The sequence below is a fragment of the Astatotilapia calliptera genome, chromosome 15 (genome assembly GCF_964374335.1).
Source record: "Astatotilapia calliptera chromosome 15, fAstCal68.1, whole genome shotgun sequence".
NCBI classification, from domain to species: domain Eukaryota; kingdom Metazoa; phylum Chordata; class Actinopteri; order Cichliformes; family Cichlidae; genus Astatotilapia; species Astatotilapia calliptera.
This window is the reverse complement of record NC_137436.1, coordinates 4,163,193-4,185,171: the sequence shown is the minus strand read 5'-3', so window position 1 is coordinate 4,185,171 and position 21,979 is coordinate 4,163,193. Positions and strand designations below refer to the sequence as shown.

Sequence of the window (21,979 nt, the reverse complement as noted above, 5' to 3'; positions counted from 1 at the left end):
CTATCTCTCAGGCCTTAATTGGTCTCTGCTGATTGCTCAGCGTTCTGATTAAGAAATGTCATTAAAATTGATGTATTATACTTCCATGTGGTTTTCACAGTTAGCTGCTTCAATCAATTGATAATTACGTAGATGATTTATAACTGGGGTTCATTCTGACAAGTTTGCAATAACGGACACGGTAGAACTTTTTCTGTACATCATTTGAGTAAGGCAGCGAGTGACTGAAAGTTGTACCGCTTCACCTTTTTATCCCAGTGATATTTTTCATTTTTAAGGTTATTAAGTATGTTAAATGTCATTCAGGAGTGGCCTTTGGACTGCAAGTATTCGAATTTCATCACAAATGCGTAGACAATTAGAGGAAGAGAGCAAATATAAATCTATAGGGAGAAGTCAATGAGATGGTTAATGATGTTCCTTTGTGTGGAGTTAATGGAAAACATCTCTAATTTCATGCCAAAGTAAACATTTCTCCTACGGGGGTTCAACTCATTTTGTTTTTAAAAAAAAAAAAAATACGAGAAAGAAATTCAAGGTTTTCGTTTACACACCAGTGCCAATGCGCTTGGTTCGGATAATAAGTATTGGTAATTTTTGTCACATCAAACTCAATATATACAATATTGCCTGGAAGTTATTGACTGTTTATGTCGTTAAAATTCTAATCTTACGTTCCATAAAGAAAATGGGTGGTGGCACCAAAACACATCATATTCGGGTGCATATTCATTATGACTTTCTTAAAATATACTTCTTATATATGCACACTTGGTTGTGTTCTAACTTTTAATGAGATTTCACTCTGGATTATTTTGGCACTGTTACATAAACAGCCATATGTCACAAATTTTATTTATTTATTTTTTAGACTCTGCAACAGCAGATGTATTTTAGCCCCATAAATTGATGGTGGAAAAAAATGTTTAAAACCCAGCGAGTTGTTGTCTTTTATCATCCTCTCGAGAACGATTTGGCAAGGTAGCCCTTTCCATTCCTGCACAACATCACAAATGCAATCAGACTTTTTTTCCTTCCCTTCACCCCAAGAATAAAGAAATAAGCTTTCATTCACTGTGTTTCATCTTTAAAAAAAGACAAAATGTACTCAAGATCCAGCCCTGCAGAAAGTCTGACGTGATGCACGTGACTCGGTGGAAGTGTCAGCGAAACAGGATAAATGAGCATTCAATAACATTTCCCTTTTTGAAAACGTTTCCCCGTCTGCTTTGCCCATCCTGGGAACTAATATACCTATATCGGTGTATTATTTTGAAGGAGAAGAAAATGTTTGTGGCATAGCTCACAGAGGGACAGTAAAGGAAAAGAGAGATGTAGCTTCACATCAAAAATGTGTACACAAATGCTGTGATTATCGGTTGTCTAACAATCACAGCGATAAAAGGGCACCAACAGTGTTTTGCTTAAATACAGTGCGTTTTCGTTTGTATTGGAGTTTTATGTGGACTTGCAGAAATGTGTAAACAGAAGTGTTTTTTTTGGTTCCGATGAAGGGAGCCTAATTTAACTTTTTGTTCTTTCTCACACTGCGTCATCTACGATGTCAGTGCATGTTTGGTGTGTCGGTAAAAAGAAAAGGCAATGCTCTTTGTGAAAGTAGAACAAGAGGGTTTTTTGGCAGCTCTTAAAGTTCAGTGTGGCTGTATTGCATAGTGGTTTATGTAGGCTGCTCTGAGAAATGTATGTATACGTATATACTATATATATTACATGACAGTAGTGCTTTTGACAATATCTGGCGCAGTCGGATCAGACATCCTTTAATCTGCCAGTTTTCTAGTCTGTACGAAGCCTGTGTGATGTCCAGTACGCAGTTAGGAAACAGTCTTCCTGTGCTCTACCTGTACTAAGGCAAGACCCTTATCTAAACCGTAACTGAGTAAATGTGGTAGTGGGATTGCGTCATCTCCTATTGTGTGCTGCAGGGGCATCAGCTAATTCACCTAACATTTTGTGGAAACGGCTCCTGCGTGACCTGCGGTGGGCTTGTTGAAGCCCCATCTTCAGATATTAGAGAATCCACAAAAATGTGATTATACTCTTTTTATTTTTTAATTGTACGCTGCCGTGCAAAAGGGTCATGAAATTTTTTTCAAAAAGACAACAAAATCCCGACACCATAGATTGTTTTGTTTAAAGCCTCTTTGTTTGCCAAATTGATCTTTATTTCTTTTATTTGCGGTGATCAAAATGATAAAAAGATGTCTACCAAGTTTTTTTTTCCTTCCCCCCCCCCCTCACTTGTTTTCAGCAAAAAAATGTCATTGTGCATAGATTCCAAACAGAAGCACGTACTCTTTCATAAACAGACACAAACAAAGAAGGAGACGTGGTGACTTCCAAAGGCTGCCACCGTCGAGGAGTCAGATGATCGCTGTTTTTACCAACACCAGCTCTGTTGTTACGTGCGACAATGAGGCCCTTTGAAGTGTCACGTCCCATGCAAAAACTCCTTTGTCGTCATCTCAAAAAGAGCAGAGCTTTCACTTTTGTGTATTATTGGAAGGTTTTTTTTCTCACATTTTCACTCAGACATTTGTTTGCTACTAATCCCAAGGAGCTTTCCAGCCATATATGTTTAGTTTGGCTGTCTCCCACTGCCAATTGTCTATTGTTGACCTCCGATATTCTCTCGGGACTGTTGTAGAGCCATTAATAGTACGTCTGTGTGTAGATCTGTCCTCACTTTCATACTCTTTGAGTGAATGGAAACCTGTTTCTTATTAATTTTTGAGAACACCAGAGTATTAGGACCACGTTTATAGCAGTGCTTTTTTTTTTTTTTCTCAAAGCCTTCCCATTTACCAACTGTTATTGTTTCTGCAGGTGTAGACAGCAATACTCAAAAGATCTAATTTGTCTGTGATGAGCATCCCCATCCACAAGAGACCAAAGGTACGGTAAGATATGAAAAGCTCATTATCTTAAGTCCCAATAAACATCTTATTATGCCACCGACAAGCCACACGGCATAATACAAAAGCACAATAAAACATGAGTCAGTCATATTCTGCCATGTCTTTTTATTGTTTTGTTTTTTTCCATGGAAACTCTTTGGAGCCATTTTAATTTCACAAATTTTACTAACGATATTGCTGTAGAGGAGAAGGGCTATAAAAATCTAATCTGATTATGCTCTAATGCGAGCTGACAAAACCTTGATTGTTTGATACAGCTTACTGTGCATAACGTGTAGTGTTGGCCTGGTTTGGCGGGGGGTTGATTGTCTGGAATTACTTGATATATGGTGTCATTAATTCTGCTTGACTTCCCTGCCGTGTCCATAAAATGAGTTGTGTCTGTCTTTGTTTCTTTCCCGCGATGATCTCGCAGTTATGTCGGCAAGCAAAACAAAGTTGGTCTCGAAGCAATTACTTGGGCTAGAGTCTGATCTCGGGTCATTAAGAGATAGGATTACTCCTGGACCGCGGGACCCCAGGAATGTGCAGACCCCTCCGGTGGTCTGCTCACCGCTGATGAAATAGAATTGAATTAATGGGGTTGCCCACTGTGAGGACTGATTAGAACGACATACTGGCTTTGATCCCGGAGCGAGGTGACCAGGCATGGGCGCCACAGGCATCGAGGCGGGGTTTCGTGTGTGTGTGTGTGTGTGTGTGATTATGTGTATGTCCTGTCTTGGGTCAGTGCATCACTAATGAACGGTGCTCATTACGTGTGCTCTTTGCTGGGTTCATATCTCACTGGGGTGCTCCAGGTGTAAAATCACTCGATGGTGTTGGGTTTGTGGAAGGTGGCCCACAATCATCCTGCTTTTAGATTTGGCAAATCATCTGTACTCCTCAATGCATTTTAAATGCCTCCCCTTTGATCACAGTTGCAACTTGTGTGTTGTAGTCTGAGGTTAAATTTAGTTCGGTGCTATAGGCCGTTCCCTGCAGTCCATCATGTGCTGAAGTCTAATAACACAGCTGGAATTTTTAACCACCGGTGTTTACCACTTTTTGGTTCAAGTAGTGTACGAGTTGGTAATTACCAGTTGAGCGTAACATTGGGCTTTTGTGCATCAGGAATTTCTTTGCTTAGTTATTAAGTAACAGAAATGCTCTGCCACAGCTCACAGTGGGCCAGGTGTGGAGTAGAGTGTTTACATTTTGGTCAGTCTAATGCAGCAGATTGAAAATACAAGTGCTGTTCGGGAAAGGTTTTCTTAAAGTGTTCAAGTGTTGAGATTTGAGTGGGTTGAGATATTATCAGGCATTCTTGGAGCTGCTAACGCGGCCTAAAAAATTCTGGCAAGGAGTTATAGCTTTGTCAGAGAAATCTGAGCAAAGAAGGGACTTGGTGACAGTGAGATTGATATGCTTAATCCTTTAGAAATTAGCTTCTGTCAGTGTATGGATTCATTATGAATACTGCTTCATGTAATGAAAACTTCACTTGAATAAATTTAAGTCGTATTTTACAGTAGCCGACGAAATTGGCAACCTATAACGCCAATTTACACTTGCACTTCTCAATTTACTTGATATTAATAGGCGAGAAATGTCTCAGCTGTCCTCAGTCCTTGTGATGAAATGAACTGCGTCACGGTTTGAGAGTGTGAAAGGCCTGTTATTTGTTTGTGTGATCATTGTGCTGCTCGAAGGTGGCAAGAGATCCAGATCCAGAGATCATCACTGATGCACTGTTAGCATTTATAAAGTTGCTTTTTTTGTGATCGCTTCTTTTTTACAAGTTATAATTGCATTAGTTTGGGGATGACGTGAAGAAATCAGCAAACGCTGCACTGCAGGATTTTATTGACTTGTTTCAGTCATTTCAAGACTACACTCCATGGACAAAAGAATTGGACCGCCCCTTTTCATCTAAATTCGCCTTGGTGTTTCTGGTCCCAGTCCCAGGTGGCCATGCTGTCTGCCCTTCCAAACATTTGAAAAGACTCAGTCATTCTACAGAGCGCACTAAATACGAGGCCACTGTTGCCAAGTCAGTTTGTCTCCTAAATATTACTTGATCAGCAGTAGGAGTTATTATTGCAAAGATCATGTAAAGTTACTTAGTGGGGTCACTGAGTGCTGAGGTGTTTAGTTGGTGAAAGTCACCAGTGTTCTCCTGACTCAGTAACCACAGGGCTTAAAACCTCCTCTAGCATTAGCATCAGCACAAAAACTGCATGCTGGGAGCTTCATGGCTAAGCAGCTCATTACTTTTGACCTTTCTGCATTTTCTTTCCTCTTTTTAAGAAACTCTTAATACCTTCTAATACTTAAAAAAAAAAAATAAACGAATACCTTAGGAGTTCCTTTAAACGACTACAATAGTTGTTTTTTTTTTAAAAGGCAAAAGGGGAAATTCATTTAATTTCAAAATTTCTAGAATTTTGTCACTATAAAAAAACTCAGTCACTAAACCCTTGATGCCATAAGAGATCATTCCACTCAGGACAGGAATGGTGTTCACTCAGAAAGCCTTTGTATCCTTTCTAAATGGACAAATGCACCCAACCATGCCAACAAAATACCCCCAACTAGGGCTGTTCGATATAACGATATATATCGGATGACGATATAAAAACATCTATAGTTTCATTTTACGCTATAGTTTGTTCCGTGGTGTCGCAAAATAAACTCTTTACGGCAATATTTGTTCATGGTTCTGATGGTCACTGTAGTGGCTATATTTATGTCTTAAAGTTCTCTCTTTCTCTTATATTTAATATAACCACACTACGGACGGACAAGCGCCTGTTTTTATGCGTTGTCGTTGGCAGCAACGACGGTAACATCATCGCGTGTCCGCTTGTTTATGTTCCACATAAGCCTTTCACAATAAAGCTCAAGATCCTGTTGAGACTTTTCAAAATAAACTGAATCACATGAAAGATGCAGATTATTTATGGATGAGAATTAAAAAAGAGCCGTCAGGTGCTAAAAAATAAACCTTAGACTCAAACCTTAGAACAGGCTTTTCCCCGCAGCACGCCGTGTGATAAATACTCACAAAGAAAACGGCGGCTGTTACAACTTATGTCTAAAAATGTATCGTTTCATGCATCGGTTAAAACACTCGACTCCAGGTCCACGACGCCCAGCTGGAAACACTTCACGCAAGTCGAGCTGCCCGAGATTCACAGAATTTACAGGAAATGTTAAATTCTTGTGATTTATATCGTTATCGGACGATAGAATTCTTATATTGGGATATGAGATTTTGGTCATATCGCACAGCCCTACCCCCAACTGGTCAAAGATTGAGTTATTTTTATTAATATGTCCACCCTCTATGTATTTAAATAGTAAAATCTTTTATTTGAATTAAACACCAGGCCATTGTGATAGTGTTGGTCGTCTAGAACAGCCATAGTCACCTTTGCCTTATTATGTTGTATTTATACTCCAGTCCAAACTAATTGTTGGATTACTAATCAGTAATCCAACAGTAATCTTTTGCTTTCGGTGATATTACAAGAATGGTCTTTAAACCTTTGAAGGCCACTATTTGATACCCTGCATTTAACCCATCTACCCACTAATTGAAAGTGTCTATGGGAATATCTTACAGCTAGTGGTTACCCGCTGGCTATAAGGTGTTACCATCTGTCTCCATGTGCCCATAAAGCTCAGAGCGGTTTGGGGATTTTTCCATTAGTTGGTACGACTGTTTTACGCCAAACAAACTGCACCACATTCAGCTCAGAGTAGCACGCTGAGTTGCATTTTCATGGGGCCATGGTGTGGTTATTTGTTTCTGAATGCTGCTGTTCAAATTTCAACCAAAAAGAGTTAGAGATCTAGAGTGTTTTATCTGCTCCAGACATTCTTTGTGTGGATGTGCCCTAAATCCACACAGCAACATGTGAAAAGGAAAAAGAAAATACCGAATTCTAATGATCAGAAATGTTGCACTGCCTGCCAACAAAACTCAATAAAGTTTTGTTTGTTTGTTTGCTTTTTAAACCACATATCTTGGGAAATAATGGTCATCATCACCCTTGTTTGCCCAGCAGTGTGCTGTTTATGTTGGGCCCCCAGACGGTAAGCTTGAGCTGTCTGCCAGAATCATTCTCAAGGCCGCCTCAAGTAATGATAGATGACAAGCTTCTGCGAGGAGGAAAACGGGTCCCTCCGGTAGCCACGCAGAGCCGCTCAGACAAAGGTGCTATCATCTGGCAGCCCATCCTCTGTGCTATTGTGGAGGAAGGTTGAGGGGTGGAGGTAAATAAAAGAGTGGAAGAGTGTCTGCAGCGGCTAATGAGAAAGAAAGTTACATCTCTCCTGTTGAGGAGTGCAGTAAATTGCTGTGAGGCGTGTGCATTGACTCCTTCTTGTCAGTGAATACTAATAAATCCCGGTGGTCACCTTGATTAAGCTGAACATGAAGTTCCAGTTTTGTGCTCTCGAAAAGGGCTAACCTTGACTTTAGACTGAGCAGGAAATCTCTCGTCGTCATTAATGGATTCAAAGAAAATGTATGTTTTGCACTCGTTTTAGGCTCTCTCTCTCTGTTAAACGCTGGTATGTTTCAAGCAGCAAAGACGACGTAATTTTTTCCTTTTAATAAATGTAACAGGAAAAATATATTTACCATGAAAATGAGATTTAAAAAATAAATCTTTCCCTTGGCTCTGTGACTCCATTCACTGAAGACACTGAGATGCTGTAGCCAGTATCCAGACCTTGGGTTTACATTATTCTTACATTATTTTCTGAAGGTCCCGAGGTCAAGAATAAATAAATAACAAACAACCTTCCCAAAGATATTCATATCCTTACTTGAAAATACTTCTTTTTCTATGTTACCATGTGGGCTCAATGTCGTTATGCACAGTTCAGTTCAAACCAGCAATGTAGTTAGAATCTAGCCTTCAGCGATGCTAATATTTCATTTAATAGTATAGATTTTACACTATAGATACATTAAGATATTAGCATTAATTAAAAAGTGAACAGCTGTTTTTAAATTTGATGTGGTGGGAACAGTAAAAATGGCTGAATAAGTAACTTTATCTGAAAATTTGGACCCAAAGTGATTCAAGGAAGGAGAAATTGTTAGCATTACAGCAACAGGCATCGAGATCGGGTGGATGTCAGAATGTGTACATGCTAAAACGCCATGTCACGCCAGAGGTCTCTGTGTGACTTGCCCACAGCCTTAGAGAATGATACTTCTTACTTAGATGTCTTGGAAAATTTCAGAGATGATGACACCGCTGATCAATAAAGCAGCCTACAGTCATACCATAATTAACTTTATCAAACCACACAGTGCTTTAACACAACAGGGTGCGTCAGAGTGGTAGGATAGGAAGTAATAACAAAACTCAGGAATAAAACAAAACAGGTTAAAGAAGAGTTTATACCATAATACCATATCATTAATACCATAATTCCCTCCACACTCACCACCAAGCTGGAGCATCTGGGACTCAGCTCATCTATGTGTCAGTGGATCTCCAACTTCCTAACTGGCAGACCACAGGCAGTAAGGATGGGCGGACATGTCTCAGCCTCCACCACTCTCAGCACTGGAACCCCCCAGGGGTGTGTTCTGAGCCCCCTGCTGTACTCTTTGTACACATATGACTGTGTGGCCACTACCAGCTCCACCACCATCATCAAGTTTGCTGACGACACCGTCGTGGTGGGCCTGATCTCTGATAACAACGAGACGGCCTACCTGAAGGAGATTAGGAATCTGGAGAACTGGTGCCAGAGGAACAACCTCCTTCTAAACGTCAGTAAGACAAAGGAGCTGATAGTGGACTTCAGCACTAAGCAGGAGAGGAACTACCGGACCCCCGTCATCAACGAGTGCCCAGTGGAGAGACTGGACAGCTTCAAATACCTCGGAGTTCACATCACGCAGGACCTGTCATGGTCCTGTCACATCAACACCGTGGTGAAAAAGGCCCGACAGCGTCTCTACCACCTCAGACGCTTGAGAGACTTCCGACTGCCCTCCAAGGTGCTCAGGAACTTTTACTCGTGCACCATAGAGAGCATCCTGGCGGGAAACATCTCAACCTGGTTCGGGAACAGCACCATGCAGGACAGACGAGCTCTACAGAGGGTTGTGCGGTCAGCTGAGCGCACCATCCGCTCCGAGCTCCCTGACCTGCACTCAATCTACAGCAGGCGGTGCTGGACCAAGGCCAGGAAGATCGTGAAGGACCTCAGCCATCCCAACAACAGACTGTTCTCTCTGCTGAGGTCAGGAAAGCGATTCCGCTCCCTGAAGACCAACACGGAGAGACTGAGGAGGAGCTTCTTCCCGCAGGCGATACGGTCTCTCAATCACACCACCACACAGTACTGACCCACACATATGGTTCTTACACACACACTGGACTTTCTGGACATTGTTTTTGCACAACACTGGTCACTATATTCTTCATTTCCAGTTAATATTTGTACAGCTGCTGTTATTGTGTATATATTTATTTATATTTCTTCATACATTCTTATATATTTCTATATTGTGTATTTTGTTGTACAGTTATTTTATTTTCAACTTTAATTTATATATTTTATCTTATTCTTTCCCAGTTAAATTTACCCTTCATTCTAATTTGTGTTGTACAGTTATTTCATTTTTAACCTTAATTTATATTTTATTCCCTCCTAGTTAAATTTACCCTTTTTAATTTTTCATATTTATTTCCTATCTTATTCATAGCCTCTTCCTTTTTTTTTTTTCTTTAGGTCACGAGCAGTTGTCTAAGCATTTCACTGCATATCGTACTGTGTATGACTGTGTACGTGACAAATAAAATTTGAATTTGAATTTTGAGTTTTCAAAATCGCATTCAGCAGCAGCAGCTTATTTGTTGTTGAAGCCAAAATCCCAGGTGAAAATAGCATTTAGATTGTTCAGCTTTTGTTGTTTTAATGTTGTGGCTGCTTGGAGTATATTCCTTTTTATCCTTTAACTAAAGTCTGTAATATTACACTTTGTGCTTATCCACACATGTTCCTTCACCTAATGGACTGTCCCACTGTGACGGGATAAAGACATTAAATGCAAAAAGGTGCCTCATCTCCCACAACCACTTACTTCAACTCAGCGGAGTACAGCAGAAGTTGCCTTATGTAATGTTTCATAGTGTTTTTAAAAACCCTACGTCTGCCACTATTATTAAAACAGAGTGTCTTCACCTGCTGACGAAGGGGAAAAGAAAAAACCTTTAGAAAGGCATTCATTGGGGCACAGCGCGCTGAAGTATTAAGCTGCAGAGACAGGAAGTGTTGGGAGTGTAGTGGAGGGGGGTAGTCCTGGGGAAAGTAATGTTCTAAGCAGAAAATAATGGCACTAATGACATGACCTCTGACCTGGGCACCATGAAGCGCATGTCTGATATTGTCTTGGTTGAGAATAATCAGGTGTGTAGGAAGGGCGGGGGGCGTTAAGAGCAAGGTCAGGGCCTGGTGCCATTCATAAGACAACCTCTGGCCTTCACAGCGCACACACACACACACACACACACACACACACACACACACACACACACACACACACACACACACACACACACACACACACATCTTTAATGATAGAAAGGGGTGGGGTGGGAGCACGGGGATCCCATTCACATGCTGTCACCAGACCATAACAGAGTCGGAACATAAACGCACATTCATAAACACTGACTGCGACCCGCGCTGTCGTACGTACCCGGTTATATTCTTGTCACATAAACAGTGAGGCATTGTCTCCTGCACGCCCCTGGAGTGATTAAGACGTACGGCGCGGCAGGGGGTCGGCCCGTGGTTTAAAGGAGCATAGAATCGGAAGAGGCTGACACACAGAAACGCGCACACATACACGCAGCAGGGGTTTTAGCATGGCATCTTATCCAGGCCATTGAGGCTAATATCTGTGAATGGGGCATGCTGGCATTTTCATGGTATCGGTGTTGTCGCTTTTCCTTAAAGCGCCCTGAGGGACTGCACGGTATGATCACATCATAAGGGAGAATGGGGGTGAAAAAAAACTACCCTACCACTTTACCTCTAATGTCCTCAATCAGGAGCAGATGACTACAATAAAGGCAATATTTAAAAGTCATTAAAAACTGTCGGCTCACGTTTGGCTCAGCAGATAAAATTTCTCCGCTTTGCAGCTTAAAAGGTGCGAGGCAGCCTTGCTTTGGCTCACCGTCATGTGCTCATAGTGATGTTTAAATGACCGGTTTTATAAGCTCTTATGTGCAGCATTTCAAATAGCACACTGTAAATTGAATAGGCTAGAAAAAAAAACGTACTGTATTCATTACAGCTTCAAAATGTCACTTGACCTTCCACCTTAAAAAGTGCTCAGGGTTATAAAACTTAATTTGTTTAAATTTGTGTTTAACCAGAAAACAAAAAAGACACACAAAAATCACTGAAATTAAAAAATAAATCAGTCTCTGCAGCGTGTGCATCACTGAGCCAAGGATGAGCACGCTGGGACAAAAACAATAAGTCTGATGCTATCTGCCGGCTGCAATTCATTGATTAGACCCATGAGCTGGAGAAATACCGGGATTTGCAAAAGCGTCCACGCGAAGAAAAAAAATCATTGCATTGGAGAAGCGTCGATAAATAGGCTTTACCGGGCAGTTTATTGAAAGACCCCTTCAGTTCCCATTTTAAATTGCCAACTCGGGCGAGGAAAGCGAGTATAACGCTGCGATATGATGCAAAGAGAAAGCTGAAAAATGTTCAGCATCGCCAGCTGTCCGTCCATCCATCTACTCATGCACAGAGTCCTGTCAGCCGTGCCTCGCCTCAGCCCTCCATGCCAAACATTCGTGTCCCCCTTTCGGTGAAAACGTCTTGCAGCCTGATGATATCAAGCAGCGGGCTTTGCCATTTCAGAGCACACAGTATGTCTGTCATGTCAGCTGTCTTATTTAAGAATATCTACACCTCAACGTCCCCTATTGCCCGGCCTCCATGCAAGTAATGTCGTATTGATTTTTATGCTTGGCATCTGTGCTCCGGCTATAACGTTAAGTCACGACCCGTAAATCAAAGCTTGGTTTGCGTCATTAGTTGGCATGCTATTGTAAGATGGTTATCGCTGCACATGAGGTGTATTGTTTCACTTAATGTCTTGAGCAGCGCTCAGCTCGAGCTCAGATATAAAACAGTGTGTGCTTCTGGAACAGAATCATAGGTAATTTCATATTTGCAGAACATTATATTGTATTTTATTACATTGCTCTTTCCTCCACGTACCACAGAAGCGACTATAAAAAAGGTTATCTTTGTATTTTTTCCTCATATATGTTTGCATCTGGTCAAGCTATTGTATTCAAGGATACTGAGAGTATGCGCATATAAACTAGAGCCTACACAATGCATTATGCAATATCAGAGATGGAGATAAAAACCATGACTTATTGCTGTTCCTTCCTCCTTGTTGTCTGCTAAACTTGATTGAACGTTTTTCCATTTTTCAGCTGACTCAAGCTGTTTTGCAGGCAAAAAAAAAGAAAATGTATATAGGATTTCTTCTTCTTTTGCTTTCTGGGTCGAGCTGTTAGACAGCGTCACCGCTTCCTGTCCTGCATCATTTAAAGAAAATGAAATAAAAAAGTAAAGCAGCACGCCGATGTTGTGAATATCCTGTGTCCACCCCGTTCCAGCCCCTGTCAGATTCACAGATACGTTTAAAAGGAAGCAATTTCCATGCCTGGTATGAAGCCTCCTTTTTAACCTTAATTACATCGCAGCTCTGTACGGACCAAATGTCCTCTGCCGAAATTAATTTCCCAACAGGGACTCTTATCAAAGAATTCAGATGTACCTCCTTATCATCAGCGGTCAGTGCCACTGCGTTATAATGTACTTGCTGCCAAATTTTTATTTGCATAAATGTTGACACGAGCCTTTATAGCCATCCAGAGAGTGCATCTCATTATGTCACCTATCGCTTATGTACGGCGTCTCAGATGTCCGCCGCCGTTCTCAGGCGTGACAAAGATGTCAGGGTTTGCATGCATGAGACACAGAAAAGCATTTAACTGCATTTTCCACTTAAACTGGGATTCAGGAGTGCGCTGTCATTTATGCGAAAGGTTATTGTCTTTCAGCAGAGATGGCAGGGCGAATACAGATTCCGAGTAGTGAGCCATTACCGACATGCTACAGGTCATCTGCAGTTATGTGTTTATCCGGTCTCTTGTAGATGGAGATTTGGTTTTCACCGTTTTGCCCTGGCTTTAATGACACAATCCAGGAAGCTCTACGATGATCCACAGGTTGTGCATTTTAGTGTGCATGTAAAACGATTAAAGTGATCCTAGTGCAGTTTTATGGATGGCACACATGTGTAGCGCAGATGTCAAAGCAACACTATAGGGGCTCATACTTGTGAGCGAGCATTCCTGCACCATATGTGTTTTTCCTTAACTCCGCTGCCCTCGAATCTTCTTTCAGAAACCGCTGCATACTGCTGAGGCAAAACAAATCACCTTTCAGTTTAAACTCCCGCTGCTTACTAAAATAATCAAAATTCACATCGAGCCTCAAAACCCACACATCGAAACCGTCTTTCCTTCCAAGCTGTAAACCCCCTAAAAAATGAAAGTGCCGCTTGTAAAAATTGATTTTGAGATTGAAGCAGAAATTTGTGTTGATAGCAGTACTTGGCACTATAGCATTGAGAATCTGAGCTGGGGAGAAAAGTTCAGTATGCAGTGAGTACCTGGCTCTGTTTCTTTTTGGTTTTTTTGAGTGTACTTGAGGTGTCGGATGAGCAGGTTGCGTTGGCTTTTGAGAGCAGTTGAAAAAGAAGCTCGTCTATACGCGCTGACCTTCCGCGGCTAGACGAGCCGATGAAAGAAAAACAATTAACGTCAGTGAAAAGTCTATTAAAGCACCGCGGCTCTCCGTCCGTCTGTTGCGCAGGTGTTACTTCAAAGATGCCACCTACAAAGTTTTGTAACAAACTTGCATCGCGACTGTTAAACACATTTTTAAATCCATCCGGTGCGCATTAATCCGAGCCTCTCCCGGCTCTTTTTCCTCAGTCATTATGTCTCATAATGTCACTCGACTATCACTCAGCTGTTTTTGTGTTGAGTTTGCTTCTCTGTATGCCAACCTCTGCTGCTTTTGTCAGTCTTACATCCACCCACCGAGATCAGATTAAAGCAAATATGTCGAACACAGCACCACTGAGTGGCATGCCTGGAGCAAAGCATGCTGGGATTTAGCGGCTCGTACGCTGCTCTGTGACAGCTGAATGGGCGAGTGATGTAAGTGGCACTGTCCCTCCTGTAATTGCTGTAAACTAATTAGGATGTATGGTTTGTGGGCATTTTAATGGAGCTGCACTGTAATATGTTTTTTATGAGATTTTCCGTAATCTTGTTTTCTCTGCGACTGTCGCTGCACATATGTCGTTCTCTATTTTATCGAAACATTTCACTTGGTAATTAGGTTCCTTACACCTGTGCTTCATCAGCAGACTCATAAATGCTGAAGGCCTTACTTTTCCTCAGTTTTTAGCAGTTCTGTGCTGTACTTTAAGTTGGGTATACTTCCATGTAGTGCAGTATTTACTTCGTTTATCCCGCCGCCATCTACCGGTCACAGCCGATGGCGTCCCCTCACTCAGCCTGGTTCTGCTGGAGGTTTTTCCTTCCCACTGTCACCAATTGCTTGCTCATAGGAGGTCATCTGATTGTTGGCGTTTTTCATCTGTTATTGTAGGGCTTACAATTTAAAGAGCTTTGAGGCGACGGTTGTTGTGATTTGGAGATATATAAATAAAATTTAACTGATTTGAATTGGTTTGAATTGTGACGGGGTAGTGTAGTCCCCAAACTGAATGTGGGAAGCTCCAGCCATGACTATTTAACACACATAAACATCACACTTAGCAACGCATTTATCTTCAGTGACTAAAAGTCCAGCTAGATAGAATCAACAGCTGATACTAGCTAGCTCGCATCACAGTCAGCACTCCTGATATATCCTCCACCTCCCACTGGATGAAAATTGGTTGGGGGTCCCTTCCGTGGTTTAGATAAGATGGCAACCACTAACTGTGAGAATTAATCTGGGTTCTTGCAGTGCTCTGTACACGTAGCTGTACTTGTCAGTGTGAATGCACTCAAAATAGCAAGAATGTGCAGGCAGATTTGAGACAGAGGGCACGACTCCATCATTCTGAGATTCAGCACATCCAAAGTCAGAAAAAAGACTCTTAAGGGAGATGGTTTAATTATAATTTGAAAGAGCAGTTAAGTTCTCATCCTCTGTGTATACCCCTTCTCTCTCTTTCTCTCAGTCTCTAACTCCGGGTCTCTACACCACACCAAATGTCTGGTTACTGGTGTAAACTGGTTCGCTTTCAACTTATTTTGACATTTTAAAATGTGAATGGGGAGAGGTGGGACCAAATAATTAAGAGCTGAATCTCAGCAGGTTATCTGTTCAGGTGAATTCATGTTTACTTGAATGTTTTTTTTTTTTTCATTTACTTGAATAAAACATACCAATAAATATAATTTGAGGCAATAAATTATCGAGCAAAGGTTAAATGTCTCTATGATGAGTTTATCATCACTTGGAAAGACTCGACCGTTTGAAGTTTGCTGCCTCAGTGAGCCACCACATTAACCAGTTCTCAACCAGCTTCTGCACAGAGCGCTCCACCAGCTCATCGAGGGTCTACAGAGCCGATTAAGGAGTACCCTCGCTGGACCATGGTGAAATGGTGGAGTTAGTCTGTCAAACCAAGAGATTGGTCTCACAACAGTGATCTGATGAGCCTGCTGATAGAGGAATAGGAGACAGGAAGAGCCCGTTCTATTTGCTGTTTATTTTACTAATTCACTCATGAATTATGGTGTACACATGTATTAAGCAGAGGAGTTGATTGTACAGTAGACTGACGCAGAAACAAAGACATTTTCTACCAAATTTCATGGTTCCTGGAACCACGATCCAGGCTTCTTTTAAAGTAATCTATCATGTCCGCTCAGTTAAATGGATTTTAACACATTTAACCTTCCTGTGAGGACGAATGCTGTTTTCTCCAATGTGTAAATAGAGCTCAATATGAACTCTGAACTCTTCTCAAAGTGCTAGTAGACTAACATTTTAGTTAGAAAGGATAAAAAAAATGTTATATTGCAGTATGGACTACTTGGTAATTGAAATATTGAATTTCTAAGCATTTTTGAGTAATGCACTATGTGTGCTCAGAGTGTGTAGTGCAGCAAAATTATATACAAAAATATGATTAAAGAAGTGATGAAATAAACCAACAGATCAAACATCTATGAATGCACGGGTTCCTCATTTGCTGTTTTTTTTTCCTACGGTTGGATTTCCTCTATCTGCTTCACACCACCAAAAAGTTGAATTTGCTGTATTTTACCCCAGATATTATATAATTTTTTTTATCCCCGTGGCAAAAATGCAGAACAACTTTTTAAAGTTTAAGATCCACTTTCTTATCATCTCTCGGGAATTAAGTTTTAGACATGCCCCGAGTGATTTCTACACATCCAAGCAAAGAACTGACAGGGTCACCAACCTGTGAGCCTCAGTCCCTTCCCCTCACATTACACCCGTGCCACCAACACTTTCTTCTTTTTTTCCACTCACTTTTTCTTTTAAAACTTCTTTTTTTTTTTTTTTTTTTTTTACCAAATCAGGCACTTCTGGGTGGAGAGAGCCTCTTGTTTAGTTGTGAAAAATCAATAGCCATTACAGGAGGGAGAGAGAAAATGAAAGAACATGCTCAAGAGGGCGGGAGACAGACTGCTATCCCTGTCAGTCTGACCCTGCCTGACGGCTGTCATCTCCCTTAATTGCTTTGCTAATATCATCCCCGCTCAGCCTGGATCTAGGTCAGCAGGGCCCCTCTGTTGGAGCTGACTTGAGGCTGTCCTGCTTCATGATCTCTCCCGCTGTCTGCCTTTTTCTTCTCCCCCCTCCATTAGGGCCATCTCAATTAAAATAAAAACACACAGTAGGAGAGTGAGGAAAAATGCATTGTTTCTTGTTCTGATATGACCCTCGTTTGAATTAATCCAATCAGACACATTTTTTCCTGGCAGTAGATAATCATTTATGCACCCTGCTCTATTCTGGGAGGGGAAATAGACTTGCCAGAATGAACCTTTTTATGTTTCCCTCAGGTGATGCAGGATCTGCTTTTTCTTTGTCTGTCGTTCTTTCTGCCGTTTGCACCTTTAGGTCAGAATACAAAGCTTCTTAGTTACAGAGAAGCTTAACGCCGATAACTTTGGCTTGTGTTTCCGATTTGTTTAACACGGCGATTTTTATAATGAAAGCATTTGAATCATTTTTGTTTCACAGTTGCAAACTGCCTATTTTGGCTCAACGAGATTGAACCAAGTAGATTTAATGATGGTGATTTATTAAAAGTGAATAATTACAGCTGCTCTTGAGGACGGTTGTATTTAAAAAGATAAAAATTTATGAAAACTAATTTATTTAAAAGCAATAAAAACAAAGGATGAGGACGGACAGGATGATATCTAAAGCTGACGGATACATGAGTTTAAAGGTCAATACACATTTTTTGTGAATTAAAAATCTGATATATTGGCAGATATTTTTTCCCCACTAGTGATTCATGTAAGAAATAATAGTACTGTAAATATCAGGGATATGTAACTGAAGTAGATATGAACTAAAAATCACAAATAACAATTTATCTCAGTTTCAATTAATAAAGAATAAAAATTATTATTATATCCATCCATCCATCTCCTTCCGCTTATCTGGGGCCGGGTCGCGGGCAGCAGCCTAAGTCTACGTCTACACTAATCCAGATAAATTTGAAAATGGCGTTTTCGTCTAAAAACGCTCCGGGTCCGCACTGTTGTTTTCAAAAACGCTACGATCCTGTACGGCACATGCGTGAAACGTGAGACGATTCGACCTGCCTCATTTCCGTCTGCTGTTTATTTACTTTCCGGCTCTTTGAAATGTCGCGGCAAAATGTCGAGGAAAAGTGCCAAGTTTTATCTGGAGCTATCTGGAGCATGTGCAAACTGCTACTAACCTTTAATAGGGCTGTCAAAATTGAGAGCAAACAAAACAGCTGCCATCTTAGTTGAATTGGTCACATGACTGCATCATATGACTAAAATGTGTCATCGTTTTCCAAAGCCTCCGTTTTCGCTGTCCACGCTGCGACGCGCAAACGGCGTTTTCAAATGTATCTACTTTGGAGAGCGTTTTCAAAAAGCTCAGTTTTCCAAAAACGCCGTCTCAGTGTGGACGAAAGCTCCACCCAACAGCCAATTGGATCGGTTGGTCTTTTTGTTTGTGGCATTTGTTTGTTTCTCTCGCTCTTTCTTCTCTGCCATTATAAATGCTGGTATCAGTTAACCACAGATAGTTAGCTCCGACTGATAAATTGGCCCTGCCGATATATCGATCGGGCTCTAACGACATGTCATAAATGTGACATCAGCAGCATCATATGCGCTTCCTCTGTAAAATAAAGGGAAGCCCATTTCACTACTAAGGTGGTTTAATTGCGGCGTTGCTCACTCTTAAATCAGGCCAAAGGACTCGGCACCTTAATGGGTGTAAGGTGCATCATTTGTTTACATGTGAATTTGCAATCTTTATAAAGATTTCCTCTCTCTTCGTTTTTTCCCTACTTATCTCATATAACGCGGCTTAATGAAGTCTGGAAAGCGAACTGCAACCTAGTTATTGTTGCCAACACACCACCAGTGTAACGCCTCGAATCATTTGATGCTCCAATTATTTTTACAATCAAGTAGGCTTGCATAACAAAACACTTTCTGCGATGAGACTTGAATTTCGCTTCCAGCTTTGCTTGGCAAACTGTCCACTGGCTAAAGAAAGTGGGCACTGTGAGGCTGTGTGTTTGAGAGGAAGAAAGGGAGAACATTAGTGAGCGTTGGGGATGAATCACAGACCAGCTGTTTTCTGCCTTTGGGGAAAAATGCTAGTGAGTTTGAAACGGTAGGATTCAAGAGCAGCTTGTTGGTTGTTTTTCTTCATACCTTTTTCACCTTCACAAATAGTTTTATTAGCACCAAAGAGTGTTTCAGATTTGTTGTTGTATCAAGCTTTAGACTAGTACCTGGATCTATTTTAATAGGACTGGACTAGGCATAGTGTCTGCAAATCCAAGTTTATACACTTGAACGCAACAAATAAAATGGAGAAAACATTGGGGTGTTTGAAAGCTTTTCTCGCTAGTCTGCAGCTTTTCTATTGTTTGCATCTCCAGTCATGGCTACAGGCAGCCATTTTAGCACAGACAAGGGACGAGGAACTAGTAATTGTGTCAGCAGCAGTGGCTCTCAGCCAAGAGCTGCAGATACTTTGTACTTTTTCCCCCTGCTCCCTGTTTAATGGAGCGTGTGAAGGCCAAGGTGTGCTGCCCCGGCCCCAAGTCTAGGCTCGGTTCAAATGGCCTCCCGCACCTTCTCTGATAGGCACAGTGGAACAATAAACCAAAGGTGGAGCAGCTGCAGAAACCATTAGTGTAAGACCATTTGTTCCTCGCTCCCATTTCAGCCTCGCTGCCCTCCGTTTGCTCCCACAATAAGACCCCTATTTTCATGACCTTTCACAGAGCCTCGAGTTGCATTACTGCAATTTAGCATAAATGTACAAGTTTATGATTCACACATTTGGGTTTGGAAGCTACCTACAGTCTGCTGATCTCCCTTCATGAGACCAGAAGAAGGTTTTTTTTACAATATCTTCATTCCTTGGTGGGCTGTAATCTTGTGTATATTGGCCCACAGTTGCAGATTTCAAGCACAGTCCAAACTGCGCTTCCCTTCACCATAAAGAGTGGAAGTCCAGCTGTCACCCAAACTGTTTGGTTTGGAGGATCTTAGGGAGCTGAATAGAGGCAGACCCTTTGGTTAGCGCGAGGCCTGTTGTTTTGGAACTATTGATGGGAAAAATGCCCAGATTTCACAGATTTGTGGTGCCACTGTTCAGACCACATCTAGCCTTGTCATTAATGAGCTTTTGAGTCAGACAAATTTCTCTCTCGGTTTCATTTTTCTCCATGTCTGCGTTTTCTTCTAACCAGCTTCCTTTCACTGAATTTCATTGTTCCCCAGCATACACCCCACTGCCGTCATGATAGCAAAGCCTTGACTTCATTACGGATGCCAAGTTTATTATCTATTTAAATATGCTGCACTTTAACTCAACACTATGTGAAGCAGATAAAATCAAGACGTCTGAGTGCACACACTCCTTTGTCAGTTCTGTAACAAAGGCTTGGCTTTTTGAAAACACTTTTGGTGAAATGGAAAATATTCTGGAGTGTTAGCAGCTGTCAGGCAGGGATGGCTAAAACCTGAACTCAAATCTCAGGTCAGTCCAAGTTTCGGTTAATTTAGGATGTAAATCTTTGCAGTTCTGACTAGATATGAGGTCTCTCTAAACGACGAGGAGTAAAGCCAATCGCTTTGCCAATCTGTCGAATTGTTTTCATCGTCTTCATGATAAATTCCATAAAAACTGTTGGCATCAAATCTGTTAACCACCTAGATTCTACACACCTAATATGGCTGCAACCCCTCCACGTGTGTTCATTAATATTAAGGACAGCTGAGAGGGTAGTAACCCTCAAGATCTCCATATAAAGCCAGGCCTAATTAATCTATACAAGAAAGAAAGGCATTAAAGCTAAGAAAAAGTAAGTAATCAGTCCTTTTTGGCAGGTTTATAGTGCAGGATTAGATTTAATTAGGCCTTATTTTTTTGTAGAGGCCTTTTTTTCTGTGTTGTTTAGTGAAAACTCCCTTAAGACTACTGTGAAATAAACATGTTTGCCCACTGGTGAATCTTCAGTTAGCCTATTTTTATTAGCGTGTTTGTGAATGCCATAAAAGTTTGTTTTGCACTGTTAACGCTTTTGGAAAAACTTCCATCCTACCAGAAACTGTTCTTCGCTGGGATAGTATGAGATGTTGCGTGATCGCCAATATTGTGCATGCTTTTGTGCACACTTGCACATCTGCATTTAAAATTTCATGAAAGACCTAAAGGACAAAAAGCAGTCAGGCCATTACAAGAACCAAGAAGCGGCTTTTTTTTTGTTCACATCTATGGGGTGGTGTACCATGAATTCATCCGCAGGTTCAGGTACTGAACACTGAGGTCTGCTAAGCTATCCAACGTAATGCATTACTGTAAATACATTACATTTTCCAGTAATGCATAATGTAATCCATTACTGTACAAAGTAATTACATTAAAGTAATGTAATTATAGTACACAGGCTATTCATTTATCTGCACACTGCATTGGGAAGCATCAGCACAGACTAATTTGCTAATGCAAAACCAGCCAGAAACTTAAAGTGATGTTAAAGCTGAGTGTATGCTGACCCCAGCCCAGCAGCCAGAGCCTGAACTTCAACAGGTATCAAAGGCAGTGATGTCTGCTAAGGCTCGCAGCATTGTAGCGTCTGTTTTTACCTGCACCTGTTTCTTGGGTAGAATTACCTTTAATCTCTCTACTCATTACTGAGAGTGTGTAATGCATTGCTTTTCTTTGAGTTACAACCCCAAATCTGGTCCTGAGGCATCTGAGGGTGGTACTGTGGTGCAAACGACTTGAACCTGAGCGTGCGTCAGCTCACAGTGTGTATATTTTGACTGTGTCAATGCACTTGATCCTCCTGACCCACTTTTTGTGCCGGATTTACAATTTCTGTCTCTTCCAAAATTAAATTGGATTTAGTGGATCGCCATTTTGATCCAGTTGAGGAAGACCGTCTATGTGAACTTGACTTTTTAAGAGCCTTCCAAACATGGGATCAGAATAAAGTTCCAGCAGACTAGTTGGAAGGGGATGGGGAACAACTTTACCAAATTCTCGGTGTGTCTTTTTGCTCCCTAAGTCTTTGGGCACGCCTCCTGCATTGAAACAATGATGGAGGTGGTCATGGCAGCTACTCTGACTCTAACTTGTTACGTGCCTGAATTCCTTTATTGCACTGGGCTAAC

The 21,979-nt window shown here is 41.3% G+C and overlaps 1 protein-coding gene across 13 annotated transcripts in view; it reads left to right on the top strand.

The window, feature by feature from the left end:
• Positions 1 to 21,979, top strand: part of klhl29 (kelch like family member 29) — a 267,268-nt gene that overhangs the window by 24,389 nt on the left and 220,900 nt on the right. For 5 of the 13 annotated variants that reach the window (XM_080289947.1, XM_080289948.1, XM_026142813.2 and 2 more), the window contains one exon: positions 2,848 to 2,916. The exons of 6 other annotated variants lie outside the window; for them this stretch is intronic. The gene's annotated coding sequence lies outside the window, so the exon portion shown is untranslated. Of the gene's footprint in view, positions 1 to 2,847; positions 2,922 to 21,979 lie in introns of all 13 variants that reach the window. 2 more of the 13 variants (XM_080289950.1, XM_026142810.2) reach the window with 1 other exon arrangement.